This window comes from Haliaeetus leucocephalus, unplaced genomic scaffold, assembly GCF_000737465.1.
Source record: "Haliaeetus leucocephalus isolate CR32 unplaced genomic scaffold, Haliaeetus_leucocephalus-4.0 Scaffold255, whole genome shotgun sequence".
Lineage (NCBI taxonomy): Eukaryota > Metazoa > Chordata > Aves > Accipitriformes > Accipitridae > Haliaeetus > Haliaeetus leucocephalus.
The window spans coordinates 169327-189766 of record NW_010972691.1 but is presented as its reverse complement, the minus strand read 5'-3'; positions in this window follow the sequence as shown (position 1 = coordinate 189766).

Below are 20440 nucleotides of genomic sequence, written 5' to 3'. Positions count from 1 at the left end.
CAGAAACTGCGGAGAGACGAGTGAGAACATGTAAGAGAAACAACCCTGCAGACCCCCAGGTCAGTGAAGAAGGAGGGGGAGGAGGTGGTCCAGGCACTGGAGCAGAAATTCCCCTGCAGCCCATGGTGATGAAGACCATGGTGAGGCAGGCTGTCCCCCTGCAGCCGAGGGAGGTCCAGGGTGGAGCAGACACCCACCTGGAGCAGATATCCCATGCTGGAGCAGAGGAAGAGAGTGAGGGGGAAGGAGCAGCAGCGGCAACGTGTGATGAACTGAGAGCAACCCCCATTCCCCGTCCCCCTGTGCTGCTGGAGGGGGTAGGTAGAGAATCCAGGAGCGAAGCTGTGCCCGGGAAGAAGGGAGAGGTGGGGGTAAGGTGTTTTAATGTTTGGTTTTACTTCTCATTACCCTACTCTGGTCGTTTGGCAATAAATTAAGTTAATTTTCCCTAAGTCAAGTCTGTTTTGCCCATGACGGTAATTGGTGAGTGATCTCTCCCTGTCCTTATCTTGAACCACTAGCCCTTTGTTATATTTTCTCTCCCCTGTCCAGTTGAGGAGGGGGAGTGATAAAGTGGCTGTGTGGTGCTTAGTTGCTGGCTGGGATTAAACCACGAAAGCTCTGAAAATAATTATACTTTAAAAATTACAGTAAAAAAACTGGTCATTATTATGCAACACCACATTTGTGTTTGTACAAATACAGACTATCTGCACAGCCTAAAACCTTTCTCTTCAATCAAATCTTTCCCTTCGGGAAGTCCATTTCCAGAGCTCCTAGGAACCATGACATTCACAACAGCATTTTAGAATGGGACAACTCTAGAAACGTGTATTTTGCTCTGAATCAATTACTTGGCTAGCTAATATTTCTGACTGCAGACTGAAAAGGTTCAAACTCCAACCTTACTAGGCACTAATAGAGATAATTTCTGTAAACATTTTTCTATTTAATGACACAAGTACTCATTAAAAATATCTCTTCTCTTATTGCAATTTATGATGATAATGTAACCAAAAAGAATGAGAAATTTTGCTTCCAGCAATGCAGTAAATGCCCACTGGAAAAAAATAGGCCATATATGTTCCAAGTTCCACTAAGATACCAGAAAAAAATAAATAGATAATATGTGAATATGGGTAGTTATCAGGAAAATATATCTTAATGGTTATATCATTTCAGCTATTTGACTACCTCCAATCAAATGTAGCTGAGCATATATCTCTTTCTTTCTCATGTCATATTCTTTCCCTAAAACAAATGAATTGGTTGCTGTTACATGTACCATTTTGTTTGACTACACCCGCATTATCAGTTGGTGTTTCACATCATAAACATGCAGCATAATGCAGTGCCATGTATTCTGATAAGGAAATGCACTTAGAACTAAGGACGTGCAGCTTTGCATACGCTGATGCACAAAGTGCTCACGTGAAACAGACCTATAAAGGTTAGGCAAAGAGGAGACCCATATGCCAGCTCCATTAGACCTAGCGAATTAGTCCTGCACTTAAGAATAGCGATGGTGTGGTGCAGAGCATCACAAACATCCAGGAAGTCAAGGCAATGCTCAGTACCACGGTTCAACAGGGAACTCGGTTACCTTCATGCTTATTCACAGGTTGTGAGGGACTTATTAAAAACTGAGGATTTAGAAAAAACTCATAGCCATGAGTTTCTCCTCTTTTACACTGTATTTCAGTTACCCCACTTTAGAGTGGTGCACCATACTTGAATGAAACTTTTCTGAAAATACTTGTAGATATTAAACACACAGCTTAAACAGCGACTTACTTCAGGCTGTCTGAAGTCAATGCAATGCACTGTTTATACTTTTACATGAAAAAATGTAGATACATGTTTACATGGCTCCATGTAAGCTCTCTTCAATGGCAGAACATAGCAACTCTTAGCAGGAACAGCAAGAAAGAAGGAGCTGCAGCACTAGTTTGCTAGAACAGAGTTTGAAAGTAAAGTTCAGCTCAGATTTTGCATCGAAGTAGTATTGATAATGCAGGTGGTTTTGGTGGGCAGCAGAGGAGGAAGGGACATTTGTTCATTTGACAGTCCTTTTAACAGCTGAGGTACATTTTGCCAAAGAATTCTGTATTTCTGCAGTTGCACTAATAGAAAAATAATGCTACTCTTACTATGCAAAAAATAGCCATAACTCTGTAGGGAGCTTTGAATGGTTTAGACAGTTAAGTAATGCTGGCTTTGTAAAACAACAGGCAAGTATTTTATCGGGTTCTGTAAATGCTTTACCTTGGGTCTCTTGTGAAAACACTGCAGTCAAAATTCCTTTATGGCTTTGAGCATCAAATTTGAAATTCTTTAGGGAAGGGTATTCACAGTACTCTGAATATTTCTTTAGATTTCCTTTAACATTAATAGAAATAGTCTCCTTCAGAGCATCAATAGGATTCAGAGACTATTCTGAATCACACTATGGAGGAGACTGTCTCATGGGTACATAGCAGCTCACTTCTGAATCACACATCTAATTCAGGTGCTTAATTTACATGTCTAAAGTTAGTGTGAATGTTGTCCTCATCTCTTTCCCCCTCTTGCTCCAGTCTGGTGCTAAGCTGTGCTAAGCACACCTGGGTGCAGCTGCTCAGTGCTTTTGAAAAGTGAGGCTGAAGCTGTTAAGCATCGGTTCAGACAATGGGGCTCTCCAGGCCAGTGTTCTCTAGAGAAAATTTACCAGGGTATCCTATTTCTGTCCAGAATTGTTCCCTGTAAAGACCATGTATAACACCCCAGGCTTGAGGAACACCAGTTCAGAAAGCAATGGGCATTCTTCAGTTCAGCAAGTCATTTAAGCACATGCTGCAGGTGATGTAAAACCATTAAAGGTGTGCTTAATCTTACCCCCTTGCTTAAATCAGTCTCCTGTCCTGTCCAAGCATATGTATGGAATCAAGTACCTGACTGAGGACTTGACTGAACCCGAAAGGATTGCTCCTCCAGGGTACCTCTGCACCTGAGTAAGGGGATGCGATGTTAAAGTTCTGCATAGTTACTACAAACGTCTGCTTGCAGTTTTGTATTAAGTGTCGCGAGTCATGCCTGGATTTCCATACACTGTGTAACTGAGTTTCAGGAGTTGCTTACTTTGCAGTGTACTGGGTCTCAACCTGGTATGGTGAATCACTTTCCCTCTGGGAAGTGCATACAAGCCCTTCTTCATCAGGGAAACAACAGTTAAGAGCCCCAGGCAAGCCCTGTACTTTGGGAGACCTTACTTCCATACAGGTTAACTTCACGTTCGTGCTAAACATTTCAAATGTTCGGACATTTGGAACCAGTGTGACATTAGTTTTCTCATGAAATTCAGAGAATGCTATCCCTTTAATAAGAAGCTAGACCATAGCATAATACAATAATTAATTTAGTTTCATATTGCGGTGCTGTAGAAATGCATTGGGATTGAAGAACAGTCTGAAGACAGATGTGCTGTTACTTGCTTTGACATAAATCTTGCCTAACTCTGCTGTCCTTATAGGCTCACTCTGAATGTTCTCACGTACCTGAGAAATGAAACTAGCTGAAAATAACTTGAGTCGGGTGTTATTCTATAGCAGTGGAAAGGAAAAGAAAGAGATGGCATATTGGAAACAGACACAGGCAAGAAAGAGTGAACTTTGTGCTTTTCCATTCTCTTTATTCAAGCAGTTCTCAGTTGCATTACCCTGGCTTCAAAGGACAAATTTTAAAGATCTTTCTGCTGCTCATGCTGATGAGTCAGATATGGTTTGTTTTGTAACAAAATTCATTGCTTTCTTGATCTCTCATGTCTCCCTTTCCTTCCAGAATTCTAATTATAAAATCCAAAGCCCAGCATTTCCAGATATTCAAGGTTCATCAGCTCTGCAGTTTGTGTTAATCAGCTCAGTTCTTGACTTTGCCCCTGTAATTTTAAAGTAACTGAGAGTATAAGCCATGATCCATTTTTAGGAACGTTCGTCAACATGCACTTACCTTTAGAGATGCTCGGTGTTTACTTTTCTCAGCAAAGCTAATGGCAGCTGTGTCAGCTCAGCTTGTTGCCCTACTCAAAAAGCCTACACACACCTATTTGAAGCATGACCACAACACATTATTCTTGGAAAGGCTTGTTGATGAAGGAGCATGTCATTGCTGAAATTTTAAAAGGAAACAGAAAGAAAGAGAGGCCCAACTTCCTTTACCTTTCAATGGCATCTGAGGACCTAAATCCCTTAGGACATTTTTAAACCCCAGCACATAATGCATTTCTCTGGAACAAAATATGCCTGCATGGATGGTGAAGTGTAGCTGGGGGTTTAAGCACTAAACTGAATGTAATCATTTTCTGTTAGCACAAAGCCGAGGCTCAGCCTGCAAATGTCTTCTGTTCGCCTGCATCTGCAGTGTGCGGTCATACAATTAGTTTCTTTGCACGGGTGGAGGAAGAAATTTAATGTACTGCGTTGCACCTTGCACATAAAAAAGGCCAAAGTCTAGGTCACCTTGTCTTCTTACTGGGCCTGATCAGCTTGTCCTTTCCTGAGGCACAAATGGAACTGATCTACTCATGCTCATCAGGCAGTACTGCTGCCACTCAGTCTGTTCAAAGAACCAAAACACAAAAAAGAGTTAACAGCCTCATAGGCTTTATACAATTAAAAAAGAATGATCTTTTTGCTTCAAGGATGCATCCTCCTTGCCCTCGACCCTGAGGGAATGGCTGAAGGTGATTTTCCATGAAAGGCTACTTGCACAGAACTGATCACACGATGTACAAAAACTTAGCAAAAAATGCATCTTTTTCCCTAACCTGGGAAAGCTTGAATAACCTGTGAAACCCAGAGTAATTCTGACAGAATTCTGACGGAAGCAGGCTGGTATTTCAACTGGGTCCATCTCAGCCCTGCCCAGCCTAAAGTCTCCTGCCAAAATGCCCAAATAAAAGGTCATTTCTGTCTGCTGATCTCCACCCTACCTACAGTCAGCTAAGATTTCATCAGTGCTGGGCAGTGCTTTCTGGTATGGCTTGTCCAGGTGCAGTTATTATCAGCAAAACAATGATGCTGCCAGTGTAGTTCATATTGATTCTCCAAACAGAAGAAATTATACCAGAAAAGCACTTGTTTTTCTAGTATGCTTTCACCAAGACATTCTAGCAGTCCAAACATTTCTTGTCTTTTACATTTAAAACATAAAAAAATGTGGTTTAGATTCCAGTGCATTTTTAAAATGTGGTTTGTATTCCAGTGCATTTTTGGTGGAGTGAAATTAACGACAAAACACAATATCTCATGCATTTAATTCTCGTTACCGTCAATAGGATCTACACACTGTGTGCAAGCTTTGCAGGTCCAGTAATATGTGGGAATTTATTGGTTCCTTCATAGGTACCAAAGCAGACTCCAGATTGTAACCAACGTGAAATAAGGGCATCTTCAGGAGCAGGGAGCTGTAAATTAACAAACAGCTGTGAGATGTGAAACAGAACTACCCAGCCTGAAGATAATGGTCATTCTCCTCTAGAATTACTGACAACATACACATACAAGCATGCATGTATCTCTCTATATAAAACACTATAAACCTTATAAAGATAAGCATCATTAACTCCTCTCTTGGGCAGCATCAGTTTTCCTTCAGTGACAATGTTTCACGCTCCTTTGTAGACAGCAGCTGGAGAGCAGAGTGCCACAGCTCCCTTGTTCCACCAGCTGTCCTAGGTTTTAATTTTTTCCAGCCTGCAGATGGCCAGGAGAAAGATGAGCACTAGCACTTCAGCTAACCGGAAAAGTAACGCAGGAGAGGCAAGATCACCTTTTGTTTACCCTGAAAGAGGGGAAGGCTGAGTCATCTTCAGACACGTCGCATGTTTAGTAGCTTGCTGTGCCATCTGTGTGACTGCTGTACAAAAACTTCCGATTTGGGGTTATTCTTGGCATGCCCTAACTACTGCCACTGACAAATAGGTTTCTCGGAAGCCCCTCGGACAGATTAAAATGTTATTTATGCTATTTTTAGGTTTAGGTAATATATGAATCCACAGCAATGCTTTTCTCTGCTTAATAATACTCTGGCTTCATCAAGACAAACACAACCTGATCAAGATGAAGCTGTGCTGTATGAGACAGCTAGTGGACAGGTTGTGTAGGACAGTCCCTACTCCAAGCAGATTGGAGATGGAGCAGAATGCAGTGAGATGAAGGGTGAAGGCAGGATATGGGTGTCAGACAACAGTGGGATGCTTTGGCAGAGACTTCTCTGTGCATATAGATCCAACCAGTCTGACAGTAATTGTATTAATCACAACTCCTCGTCTCTGATTACCCAACAGCTGTTCTTTATGGTTTGGAGTGGCAAAGAGCACGCCTGTGATTATGGCATTCATGTTTGGCACTCTTGTTGTGATCCTTCACATGCAAAGAAAATGTTTTTCTTTTCTGAAGAATCACAGTCAGCCTCGGGAATTTTCTTGGCAAGAATGACTTGCTTGCTTCTGCTGCAAACAGAAAGACTGCAAGCTTTGCAGGGAGCTGCTAGCTTCCAGAGCTCCCGCTCCCTTGATGCTGCTCAGTCCCTTCCTCAACACAGCTCTGCTTTCTGCTCAGGACATGCAGAGAAACCCATATCCCACTGACGTCCAGACACGGAGAGACCCTCACTACCTTTGCTGCTTCTCTGCTAGGGCAGGGTCTGCCTTGCAGGGTTGGCAGTTCTGGATGGGCAGCTCCCTCTGCCAGCCCGAGTCCCTTCTTGCCTTCCAGAGAACCTCTGAAAAAGGACACGTGGAAACAGCTGAAGGTTTCTGACGACCTGTAGGAAGCACTTCTTGCCAACACTGTGCAGCACCTCTTATGGACAAAGGGATTCCAGCGTGTCCCACAGAGAGAGTAAAGTAGGGAAGAAGATGGTAGCGTGGTGTTTGCTTCCCCAGAGCCCACCAGAGTGGTGGTTTTGCCCACAGCTGGGTGACCATGAGGACCTGGCTTGCATTGAGCCCTAGTCCTTGTGGCAAAGCTGCAGAAGACCCAGAGGCCTCCCTAGAACTGTTGCCAGACAGGCAACAGCTCACCTTCCCAAAGTGCAGCCGCTGCAGGGCCAACATGCATTGCCCCAGGCAGCAAGTCTCCTGCTCCCTTTTGGAAACCGAGGAAGGGAGTTTGGATGGAGAAGCAGAGGGATGGGTGAGCATCCCTTAGGTCTGCTGAGCTACCTGGGCTTCTGCCCCAGCAGCTCTGCCTCCCGACGGGGCTCAGCCTGATCCAGCCCGGGAGAGGGTCAGGCTGCACGCTGGCATCACTCCCCAGCTTCCCATTTGGTCCTGGTGGGAGCTGAGCCTCGGGACAGGCGACTGTCAGACATGTATTTCTGACATTACAAATAGCCTACAGCACCAGAGGATTCCTCCTTGCCCATAGTATGTGGAGGAATTAACTCTTTGCGGTACCTAATTTTTCCTGTGAACCCGACAGGATTATTTCTTATGGGCTTTCTACGTGGCTCTGTTGAGATAAAAAAATACCCTGTGGGCTTTCTGCCTTCTTTTCTGAGTTTTTAAGAATTTTAAAAGTCTTGCTGCAGCTGCATGGACACGTGGGGTACCTGGAAAGACGCTCCCTTCATGCTGCTGTACTGCTATGGCCCTGCTGAAATTCAGAGCAGGGTAAGTAGAGGCGGGTGTACTGGAAAGGAATTTGTGATACACCTGAATTATCTGACAGCGCTGTCAAGAAGTAGTTACTGAATTTGTCCAGGAATTTTTTTAAAGTTCTTCACGAGGGGCTAGGGCTAATAAAATGAGAAAACAACACCTAATTCTGGCTTTGGCTCAAATGCTCAACCAGCAAATTGTCCATGAGGTCTTGGGTCCCAAATGCCCTTCCTTTTACTGCTTGTTAAAGCTCTGCTGCTGTCTGTGCTAGCCCTGCGCCTGTGAAAACCAGCATGCAAAGCACGAGACTGCATCGAGGGATGCCATCACCTGCAGATAAGTATGGTCTGACCCTGCAAAAGATGGTGGCATACAAGCTGAAGAACAGCACCTGTGTTACAGGGGGCTGCTCCCTTTGTAGGTTTTCTAGAGGATTCAGGTTTTCCAGGGGATTCAGCAAGTGCTGGCTAATGAAAAGCTGCTCATCTGGTGTGGCAGGAGGCTGCAGTCTGCCTCCGGGCATCTGAAGGCATTAACTATGCCTTTTACATTACTTGAGCTGTATGACAAGAGTCTGTAACCACCTTAGAAATATTCTTTCCAAGCTGTCATTCTGCTTGTCCAAGTCCAAATGAATTAGAAGCCTTATTTGTGTAAGGCTGATTTTTTTCAAGCAGGTATTATTGCATCATTGCCATCTTGCTAACTATGTAAGATTTCATAGGTTTTCGCCTTCATTAGAATTTAGTCACGTTGCTCCTACATTCTCAGATGTGGGAATTTCCATATATGCTACAGCCCAAATAATTTGGAAAGAGTTGCATCTTCCTTGCTTGATAGGCAAAGCTGTGGTTTCAGTGCTCTGAGCTGCATTTTGCCTTCCCACGCCTCCTCAGACATAGGTGACGGCTGTGCCCCCCATCCTTTCCAAGCTGTGCTACAGCAGCAACGCTGCAGCACCTCCAGGCTTTTCCCCGTGATCGAGCTGCCCAGGTCCTTCGCCACTGATTTTATTGCTCTTTTCTGAAGTCTAGCGGTGGCAGAGATGTGCAGGATGGAGCAGCTGAGCATGATGGTGCTCTCCAAAACGGTGCCAAGATGTGGAGGCGGCTGAGCTCCCCGCCAGGCGATGAAGCCTTACACATCCCTGGCTTTCGCTGCAGCACCTTCGCAGCACAGCCTGGTGCGTGATAACTCATCTGCTCTCCTGCTGAAATTGCTTCCCATGTTACTGCTTCCTAGGTTTCCTCTTACTGAACTGATGTTTCCTCTGGCTCCAATTTCCTCAGGTTTCTCTTTATTAAAATTGTTTTCCACCCACATGCTTTCTGCCTTTTGTTGTTCCCTGCCCATGATTCTGGTGTCTGTTGCTTTGCATTAATTTGCAGCTCTCACCAGTGCTAACTAATCCTCCCAAGTGTCAAAGCTCATTACATGCTGCTTGTTTCTTCTTCTGGATCATTAATGAGGATGTTAAATAGAATGAGCCTTGACACCTATCCCTTTTCCATCGTATTAAACAAACCCTTCCCAGTTTGCTATGTTGTCACTTAGCATTTAGTTTATGGTCTTTCAGCCAACTTTAAAATGAGAGTGTTCCTTCCAAGCCCGATTTACATTAATTTATCAGAAGGAAATTTCATTAGTGTGTCGAGAGTTTCACTGCAGTCCAAATCTAGTTGTTTTTTGCTCTCCTTCAACCTTGCCCTCTAGTGCTAATTTGGTGATTCTTTCAAAATAAGAAAATCAATACTATTGTCAGGCAATGCTTGTTTCTCCTTGCTCAGGGCTTTTTGGCCATCTAAATTACTGGCAGTACAAAGCACCGTGCGTAATCTGTGTTACACTTCTGTGCTAAGATTCAGCTAGTCTTTCCAGTGACAAAGATCATCTGGTACGATTATCTGGTACAGTGTATTGTTTCTTACGCACAACCTACTGCAGACGTAATAATTTCACAGAAGCACAGGAGTAGAGGACAACATGGTTTTTCTACAGCTGTTCATTTTCCATCATGTTCAGCTGCAAACCCTTACGCATGTTCCTTGCATTTCCAGGTAACAATGCCCAAAAAGCTGGGGTGGAAATGGGGAAAGGAAGGCTGGAAATGTGACTGGGAATGAGCAAATAAATGCAGGAAGGTTTTGTCTCTGCACTTGGACATCCCAGTGCTCACAGCTCAGGTTTTGTGAAGCTTTTGCTAGTGCTGCTGGTATTACGCGTTGCCTTGTGCATCGCAGCTCACTGTAACCAACCCTTTCCCTTCTCCTCCTTTTGCTGCTGTACTTGCCAGCAGCTAATCTGATGGGAGTGACCATGCTGTAAGCAAGGTATGAGTCTTCTTCCTCCCATTCCAGGGGAACACCAGCATTCCCAGGGGTAGATGTCTCCATCAGCAGAGCATATACTTGTGGATACAAGTATGTATATGATATATAAGGGGTACCATGCATCCAGTTTTAACTTTGCACCCTGTATCATCGTATTTTTGGTGTCCACACTGAACTATGTGGAGCTCTTTTCACTGTGTTTCATTTTGTGCTCTGGTAGGCACTAATAAATAACATGGGTTTTGGAGGGGAAAGCGAATTGAATAATGTTTGTTTTGTGTTCTGGTGTGTGAAAATGGGATGTCTTTTTCACACTCAGCAAGAAAAAACGTGCTCAGATCTTATTTTCCTAGTTAGCAAGAAGGCCGTGTATAATTAAAACGCTGCCAGGTGCTTTCCTATTTAGCATGCTTACAAACCATGCATAGTGTTCAGGCTGCCTTGAAACTCACTGAGCTTGTTAAAACATAAAAATTGTACAAAATAATTGGACAATTACCAGTATTGAGAACATCCTTCATTTTACCACCGGAAAATTACACCCTTTACCGAGAAGGTAATTTTGATAAAATCAACACTTTGGGATAAGAATTTATTAAGCAAATAAAGGTTGATTACGACTACTTGATAAAAGCTTGAAATAGTCAATGATAAAGTACTAATAGCCTGAAAACCTCTTGCTCTTTTTATTTACTAAATCATCTTATCTATTGATGTAATAATTACAGCATACAAGTTCAACAGTAGTCTCGATTTTGCCATCAGTTAAATGGAGGAAAAAAACCAGTATTACTGTGAAGAATTGCAAAATTATTTTTTAATTTTCATATCACCTTGTGACATTTGGAAAGAATTGCTGTGTAGCATTGCACGTTTTCCTTTCGCTCTCCAAGACCGTATGTTTTGTTTCTCATTAAAGCATGACCTCTCAATGAGGATGACTGCTGCCTTGTCATTAGCTGCAATAACTGTTCCTCCTGACTTCCTTAGGTGCATAAATACCATGATTTACTCAATCCTTCAGTATTTCTCTATAGCCAACAAGTGTCCCACCAGCTGGAACATTTTTCCCTTTACCTTGGGTTGTGGTGCCCCATTCCTAAAACCATGCTATTTAAAGCTTCCTTGTCACATAATAGTAAAATTCATATAAAACTTGCAGGATAGGGACTTAGGGGCGCTTTTTTCTTAGCATTACTGTGAAAGAAAGCATGAAAGTACATTTGAATCAATACCATAAGTCTGTATTTATTTGCAATTACTTGGTTGTTTATGTGCTAAACTCTCAAATGCTTTAACTAATCAGACCACAGTTAAAATGAAACCCTATTTGCATGAGAGAGAGGAAAAATTTGGTTGGATAATGGGCTATGAAGGAACTATTGTGTGTATATGTTACACACAAAGTGTGCTCATCCTTGGAGCAGGATTTTCTGAGTGCAAAAAAATTTGTCCCTGCATGTATTAACATACTTTTATTGGATCAAACCTTTGTTTTACTGACTAATATGGCAGGTATGAAGACAGTACTAATAACTTTTTATCTCTGCCCTGTAACCTGTTCTTCCTAAACAAGTGATCTCTTCAACTATTATTAGATTATCCTTTCAAAACTTCATCTTGGTATATCAAAAATATGTTCATAAGTAAGAAGAATTAGAATTTTATGGAAGTTTTCTATACATGGAGTTAGGTAAAAATTGCTGCTATTTTGCAGCACAACTGCAAACAACCAGGAACAAAACAAACAGAAAATTGATAGCCACTGTTGCCTACAAAATGCATGAGATTTTGTTTCCATAGCAAGACCCAGTTATTGAGAATTTGAAAGTTAATAGTTTTGTTTGTGGCGGTTCATCTTTATGCTGGAGCTCAGCAATGAGATGCCCTGACTATCACACTGAATACGCCCTTCAAAAAAAACATGCCAGAAAAAAACGTCTTCCAGAGGGCTGTGCTGCTCTGAATTCTGTAGGAAAAATAATGATTTGTTTTGTTCTTAGTTAGCTGGTAGGAGGAGAAATCCTGATGAAAACAAGGCAGTTATAAATTGGACAAATTAGAGCTGGATCCTAGGAATCTGCACGTTGAAATGCTCAGCAGCTTGCTCTCCATCTGCCGGCTCCTGAGGCAAAAACCACAGCATTAAGTTAGAGACGGGAGGAGAATCAGGGCAGAGAGGATGGACATCTTGGGGTTGTTACACCGAGCAGAAAGTCGTGGAGAGGGTTTAGCCTTAAATCCTGCTGCCAGGGAGGAAAGCTGCTTAATCCTGACCTAGAGGAAGGTGCCTGGTGCTGGTCAGGAACTCTGGGACTTGGCACTGAGAAGTTCCCACACCAGAGCACGAATCCTCCTCGCAAAACACACGTTAACACAAAGCAATAAGCAAATATTCCCCCAAAAGCTGACAACCCCTCGCTCTGTATTTATGCTCAAAGCCAGGAACTGCTGCTGTTCCTGCCGTGCTTTTAATGTCACCTGAGCAAATTTTGGGCATGGGAAGAGCTGCACCAGCACCGGCTCCTGTGCACAGACAGATGCTGTTGCATGCGGCAAATGGGTTGAGCCAGGCCCAAAATTGTAGCTCAGCGAGATGCTGCTGAGAGTCACAGCGAGGGGCACAAGGTGGTCCTTTGGAGGCAGAACAGGCTGTCCATCTCTTTGGCAGCCCAGCTCTTGAGGGGTCTAGTCAGCGCTGCCCTCCTCCTCTCAACCTGGGGGCTGAGAAACCGAAACTTGAACTAAAAAACAACAAGTAGGGACTCCTCCGAGGTGGTGTAGCTTCAGCTGTGAGAAGGGAAGATGTCTCCAGTCAACCATCCAAACTCTCGTCCCTCCCTCCCTCCTCTCTGAGAGCCTCGCCTGGTGTGGGGGGCAGCTCCAAATATTGCTGTCAATATTGCAGGTGAATCAGCTTGGGGTGGAATCAGCTTGGTCCAGCCTGAGGTACAAAGCAGAGGCGTGTGCCTGGGGTGGGGGAAAAAACCCCTTATTCTGTCCTGGCCCCCTCTAGGGACCCTGCCCCCTGGCTTGTCCAAGTGAGCTTTGATTGTGCTCGTGGCAATTAAACCTCGGCTGCAACCATAGGTCTTAGGAGCATTTAACCGCAACTTCAATATCCCTGGTGCATGTGGGGAAAAGATCTGTTTTCCGTGCTAAAACATGCCCTGCCTGCCCGCCTGCCCTCATCAACGTCACGGGTACCAGTATGGGAGGGGAAGGCGCCATCAGATTTGGTCACAGCAGCCAGAGGCAGCTTTTCAGTACCATTGCTTAAATGTCACTGACCACTACTGAAATTCAAGGAACTTTTTTTTCAGATGTAAGCACATAGTGTAACTCCTTATTTAGAAAGTATTTCATCTCTTTCATCGTATGTAACTTATAAGATGTAGGATTAAAAATACAAGTGTGAGAGACATGGGTATCTCTTATGCCCACGCTTTTAGTTTTTGCCTTCCTTCTCTAATGTCCCATCTAGCCGATTTTATTTTGGGTTTCAGTGGAGGCTTTTTCAGTCCTTTCCTTAGTTTTGTAGTCATGCTCTGAGCAGCTCTGGTAGGTCAGAGGCACAAGTCTCCAGTGCTTTGCTTCCCGAAATGCTCCACCTTGTCCTGCACCTGTATGGGTGAGCTTGCACTACAGAGATGCCTGAACACCTCCTGCTGAGTACATCTAGCCAGGGTCCAAAAAGCACACCAGAAGGTAGGCTCCAGCAGTGAGTGAATTGGGTCCCTGAGGACTGGCTTAGCTGGAGGGCTTCAGCAGGAGCTGTCGAGGTGCAAGTTATTATTCTCTGGCCAGAAACCAACCCTTGAGAGCAAAGCACCTGGGAGTGGGCACAGGAGATGTCAAAGGTCTACCGAGAGTGATGATGGGGGTTGGGGTGAAACAGTGGCCAGTGAGGTGGTCTGGACCACGTGGCAGGACTCGGGTGAGAGCTGAAACACCAGCAGAGGAGCAGAGGTCATTAGGTATGATGAAGAGCCAGGGCATGAGAGGCAGCAGGTCTTGTCCGGAGGGAAAAACCTGCCCTCCTGCGCAGGCTGAAATAAATTTTCATGTTTTCAAGCAGTTGAAAATGGAAGTGAATTAGCACCCTAATTGATGAGCCCTGATGGGGACATTACCCTGCTGGTAACGCTGCGGTCTCACGTGTTACCGCATTGCTGTCCTTCGGTGAGTCACTGCTCCCATAACGGGAGGTCAAAGCTGGGTGACAGAAACGCAGCCGCTGTTCCAGCTGAAGGAGTCAACTCATCAAAAAGTGATAGGAAAATCATCATTTCTGTCCGAACAGCAGCAGAGGAATTTAGGCACGTCTGGTGGGGCGGTATGCCAGCGTGCGGGGCTGTTGCAAGAAGCAGGGGTCTTGCTCCTACCGTGGCCCCCCCCGGGGGGGGACAAATCCCTGCCAGCATCCCAGGGCGTCGGGCTGGCAGTGAGCATCCCCACATCCACAGCCCAGCAGCCTGCAAGGGGCTTCCTTCAAATCACCTGCTTTTTGTATGGGTGTGCAAGGGGTGATGGAACTGAGCAGGATGGGTGGCTACCCACCAGATTTCAAACAACCTCTAATCACACTGGCTCCTATTTTGTTTAATTATAGTTGTCAGGAAAAGTAACATGCTAAGAGTTGAGGATTTTGGCTCAGTGGTGTTTGACCGAGCAATAGAATGCTGCTAAAATGCTGACATTTGGGGTAGAGCCAGCTGGAGTTCGCAGCTTCTGAGCCAAAACCCACCAGGGTCCAGGCTCAGTGGGCTGACACAGACCCGCATCCCCTCTCCGAACTGATGCCGAAGGGCTGGGGCTCTGGGCGCAAAGCCCACCCAGAAGGCCTGGCAGGCACTGATAAAATAAACGGAGCACATCTGCCTCGTGCTCACAGGGCTGAGTCTCAAAGGTTAGACAGGGACAGAGAGCACACATAATATTGCTCATGGAAACACTGGAATTTTTCAGTAATCTGCAGTAAGAAACAAAACTTTCTGGCTTGCCTCAGGTGACATCAGCACTGCCACTCTTAACCTTATGACAAAAACAAGTAAAAATCTCCTGAACAAACTGTCCCTTTTAAAGGTGGGAAAGATTACCCTAATTACTAATTTTATTTCCAATCCTCTAAAGTCACCATAACCTGTTTGTACCAGGGCTGCAGGAAAGACATTTACATTCCTGCCACAGTTACTGTAATTGGCTAGGTGAGATTACTTAAAAATTTTCAGCAAAACACTTGAAATTCTTGAACATGGTTCTGCCTGTGTCAATTACCATTAACTGTCATTATCTACCACCTGAATTTACTGATGATCTCTGCCTTCTGGAGCTTTCAACGTGAGAGGAAAGGGAAGCTGGCCTAATGCTGTTTGTTCACAACTATGCCCCATTTTCTAATAAGATACTCGGTTTTGTATTTGGCATCTAAGAGGTCCTGCGATTGAACAAGAGAGCGAACCGCTATTAGGTGAAGTCAGACGGAAAAGAAAACCCTCAAGCTTACTTTTGAAATAAGCACTTGTTTAATAAGAAAATGGATTACACACACACCCACAGCTCTGCAGTTCTGCGGGAGGCAAGAGGGAAAATCCGAGTGTAACAGGCAGGACGAAGTGTCCTCCAGGGCTCATGGTAACGTTTGGAGCTCCACCTCGTGGATGCTGGCCACCAACAGCGGCCACTGGCCAGGGATGCTGACGGAGGTCCATCAAACCTCTTCGGCATCTGGAGCTCAACCAGGCTGTCAGAGATACGGACACACTTTTTAGTGGTCACACTTTTTAGTACTATTACTTTTTAACGCTTTGATAAATGCAGTGCAGGTGCTATTGAACCGATCTAAAATGTCCACATTGGAGTTACTGATAGACATACCTTCATGTGCTGGAGGTTTGTCTGTTAATTCTTCCCACTGTAGAAATAAGAAATCTTTTGATGAAAAAAAGATGTAAATAACTGAGTTGATATTCAAGACAGAAACACAAAACTTGTGGTGAGTAATGCTGACCTGGGGACATTATGGCCACAGTAAAGAAACTCTGTGCTGGAAAAAAAAAAAAAAAAATTTAACCCTCTGGACAGACAATGTCTCAAGGTCAGTACCTATTGTTAAAGCACAGTCAAGCTAAAAAGGTTGTAGTTCTTTTATGGAACCTTTAAACGAATCCATACTAAACTATTTACGAAAAAAAACCCAACCCATCCCTCTACTGCACTGACAAGGATGCAGAAGCCAAGGGTTATAAATGAAAAAATGGATTCATGGCAAATGCATAGGACAGATCTAGCTGGCAGCATCTGGCTGCAGTTCCCTGGGTATGAGGGCCTTTGAGAACACAGATTTTGGAGGAGATGCTGGAACAAAGTTCACACACCAAAGCTCACGGGCTCTCTGAAAGCAAAGCTCTCATTTTGCCATGTCATATAGATGTGCATGGCTACAGACCAAGCGCTAAATAAAGCCCTCACTGAACAGCCAGCTGGACCCTTTCCAAGATGCTCTTAATGATCAGCTGACACAGCAGAACTGGTGTACAAAATCCTCTGTGGAGGGGCAAATTCTTAATAGCCACTTTCTCAGCCACAAGAGGTGGTGGGCAAGCTGGCTGGCCTTGCAGGGAGCTGACAAGCCAGGCCACCTCTCTGCTGTCTGTCAGGTTTTCATGGGCTGAATGCAATCCCTGCTTCAACTCCATCAAGCCAACCCTAGAGTGCAAGTATCTGCACCTGACAGCCAGTTTTAACAGAGAACCACAAAAAACCCAGTGCCAATGTGCCAGCTCCAAAATGAACTGGCGTGGCAGGCCGGTGTGATTGATGTGCAAAAGCCTCAGATACATTGCCAAAAGGTAAATTACTTTTTAACCTTCAATCGCACACTCGGTGTGAACGTGGTCAGTGAGGGGTGCCTGCCAGACACAAACCCTTGATCCGAACTAAACACCTATTTCAGCCCAAATGCTCTAGAGGGCACCGTGCTCCTAGAGTACCGCCACGTTTGTCCACATTGGTGCAGAAAACTCCTTGGCTGCAAAACTTGTTTAAAACTGCACTTCTCCGTCTGGGATGTCTGGGGAGATTCTCCACTGCTGAGGCAGCGTTAGTCCTTTCTCCTGAAAGACTTCAGCTCCCCGTGGGCACCCAGCGTCGTCAAAAGTACAGCAAAAGCTGTATTTGCAGTTACAACTTTTGTGACTAAAACCGGTTTTGCATTAGTGGAGATGTGTGCTAACGAAGGAAAAGTGATCAGCTGCAGGAGCGGTCTTTAGGGTGGATGGCTGCCCATGGCTGAGACACCCTCCACCTCCGTGTGTGCCCTCCCACCCCCGTGCCCTCTCACGCAGCACATGCCAGACGTCTATGTCTTGGCTGGCAGAAGAGGAGATGCCTCTTGAGCTGGGTGTAGGCAGGACCAACTCCAAAGAAAGTTGCAACTGGAAGCTGCTGGAGGGGAACCATTCCTCTTTGGTATTGTTTTCTTTATATGTAAGTACCCAGGCCCTCAATTCAAACTTCCAGCAGTTACTTCTAGGATATCATTAAAGAAGAGACTCCTGCCTGACCAGGGTTTATCTAAGTTCAGTGGAAAATGAACTGTTGGCCTCTTCTTTTTAACAGACCTTCCTCTGTTCACACCCCCCACCGCTGCTTCCAACTTGTAGCTGGGGAGAAGCGCTATCAAGAAGGCTTCAAACTGTATCTTCATGCCATATCTCTGTTTCTAGCCACAGTCCTGACTTTGGCCAGAAAAAAGACAAATAATTTCATTAAAAGTAGTCTGAGTTGTTTCTCTGTGATACAGATGTGAGTTTTTTGCTCCACAGCTGGCAGAAGGCAACAAGCAGGTGAAGCACTGAGATTTTGGTTCTAAATCTCAGGAGATGGAGGTCCAGGCAGTAAAGCAAGTTTCCAGCTGCCACCAGATTTATTTAGACAAGGGTCTAAAGTCAATTGGTTGCTTTGAAAGTTCATTTGGGATTGGAATTATGGGTTGAAGAAGGAACATGTTACAAAAATGGCTCTGACATTATTAAAGTCCACATGATTTTCTGTCATTTGGCTCATATTTGAACTATTGACTGGTAAGAGCTGTCATTTCCAATTGATTCAGTAATGGTAGGTGCTTTGTTTGTGATTGATAGCTATGTTCTGACACAATTAAAGCTGTCTTGCTTGGCTTCAGTGCAATCTGGAGTGCTGGAGGGATTACCTTGGGCTGAATTTTCTCTTCAGTTCTCCTCATTTATTCCCTGAAGAGCCTATTTCTTTCTCTGGCAACATCTGAAATGACAGTAATTAGCTGGAAGCTAATTTTAACAGGTAGATTGGTTAGACATAGTGCCAGGTAAATTGAATGGCAGGTGAAACTCTCTGTGTCATGGGAGGTGATAAACTACCTACCTACCCCATGTGAGACCTTCTTAGACAGGAAGAGGAATGCAGCTTTGGACGGAGGTTTTATGTCTTGGAAAATCCTGGTAAACTTCCTAGTTTTGTAGAGAAAAGATGCAAGTTGAAAATCTCTTTTTCTCCTCCTCTACCAGAAGTTGAAAAGTTGGTTAGGGAGAATGGCAGTGCTTGAAAGGGGAGCAGCAGCAAGAAGAAATGAAAAAAGGGATCGCAGAAAAGCCAGTGCATCTCTGTGACGTGCTGTAGCCAGATTTGTATTTGTGATAATAATTTATTTGTGATGGAATACATCCTTTTTTTTAAAAGCAGTTTCTTTTTTTTAAAAGACAGTAAATGGCCCTCCACCGGTCCTGCAGGGACCTTGCACTGACCGTACAGCGCTGCGGGTGTTTCTGGGAAGATGTTGGCCCCGAGATGGGCACAGCCAGAGCCCACGCTGCAGGCATGCTTCCACTCTCATCAGCAATGGCCCTTGCAGATCTTGCCCGGCCCCCTGCACCCCCCCCAGTGCCGTGCGACTGCCGCGCACAAGTGATTTGAATGACTTGCCATAACACGCACCGTTGCCCAACTGCCATCATTAGTGACTGCAGTCCAAATAAACACTTGCTAAATTTAGGTCTTCAAAGAAGGATTTTTTACAAAGATGGGAAACAAAGGCTGGCGGGGTTGTCCGTAGTCTGGCAGGGAGCCCGTCCCAGCAGGAGGACAGCCACCCGGCTGCGCGTCCCCTGTCCTGGCCCTGGGACGATGCTTCCTTCCCCTGCGATGTGCTGACTGCCCTGCACAGGTATCGCTTTGTTTGGCCTCGGTCCTATGGAAGCATGGGCAACGCCAAGGGAAATAATGCAGGAAAACTGTTTTTGGCCATCCCATAGCTCCACGCCTGGCAGAGAGGCATTCTGGCTTCGTCTGGTCAGTGGAGTACCAGCAGCTTTGTGTAAGAGATGGCTTTATTACTCCTAATTAAGTGATAGCTGGATGTTTGCTGGCACTTGTCTGAATGAGATGAGGTCTCTACACAAAGCCAAGTGAAATGAGTAACTGAGGCAAACATGAGCTTGACCATGGATCCGCAAAGTACACGTTTAGTCTCAAAGCTTATCACTTAAAATTTCAACAGTCTCTATAAATACAGTGGATCTAGAGCCCATAATCCTGTTGTCTTTAAAACCAATTTGCTGGGATGAATCCATATCATTTGCTGGACAGAATAAAGCTGTAACAGTGACTTTGAAGTTTTCTTGGAAGAGCAGAACAGAAGCTAAGCAATGACCCATAATTAAAAATTTTCTGGACAGTGAGAGAACATGAAATATGAAATCCCAAGTCAGCTGTACCCCCAGGGGGGGCAGTGCTGCACAGGCAGTGCTAGGGAGATGCTGACTGCAGCATGCCAGCAGCGACAGAGAAGAGTTTAGGGGTTATGGTGGAGGCACCGCAGGACAGTGCTGTAGAGGGACAATGTTAGAGTTACAGACCAAGGAATGATAAAAAACAGTAGAGAATTGGTTTTTCTCCTGTAAGTGGTATATGCCGGATTCAGCAGCTGTTGGGTTTGCGTGCAGACACAAAAGCCATCAAAACCATTTTGTGGACTGGTGGAAGTAGGTGATTGATGAGGTGGGAACTGGCTGAGCTTCTGCGGGGTGAGAGCTCATCATCAGCAACAGCAACCTCCAGAGGACTCTGGTGATGCTTCCCTGGCTGCATCTTCCCTAACCCGTGGCAGGTTAAAGCAGAAACACCATTTAAATTACTGACATTAACATGGTTAACTCTGGCAGTGACTGACAAAGCATGGTGATGCAGCCAGCAGCTGCTGGAAGGGGATAACGTCCTTGGGCAGCCGCAGGCAGGTGAGGGTCTCTGCCTGAATCCCAAGTATGAGCTCATAGCTCAGCCAAATGTTGGCCAAAGCTTTAGAGGAAGAGATAATTTGCTTGTCCAAGCAGCTGAGTAGCGTGCCTGAGTACTGCTCAATGCATTAATGATCTGTCAAAGAGAAGATTAAGAGGCAACTTGATTATAATCAAAAAGTACTGATGGGGGAGGAAAA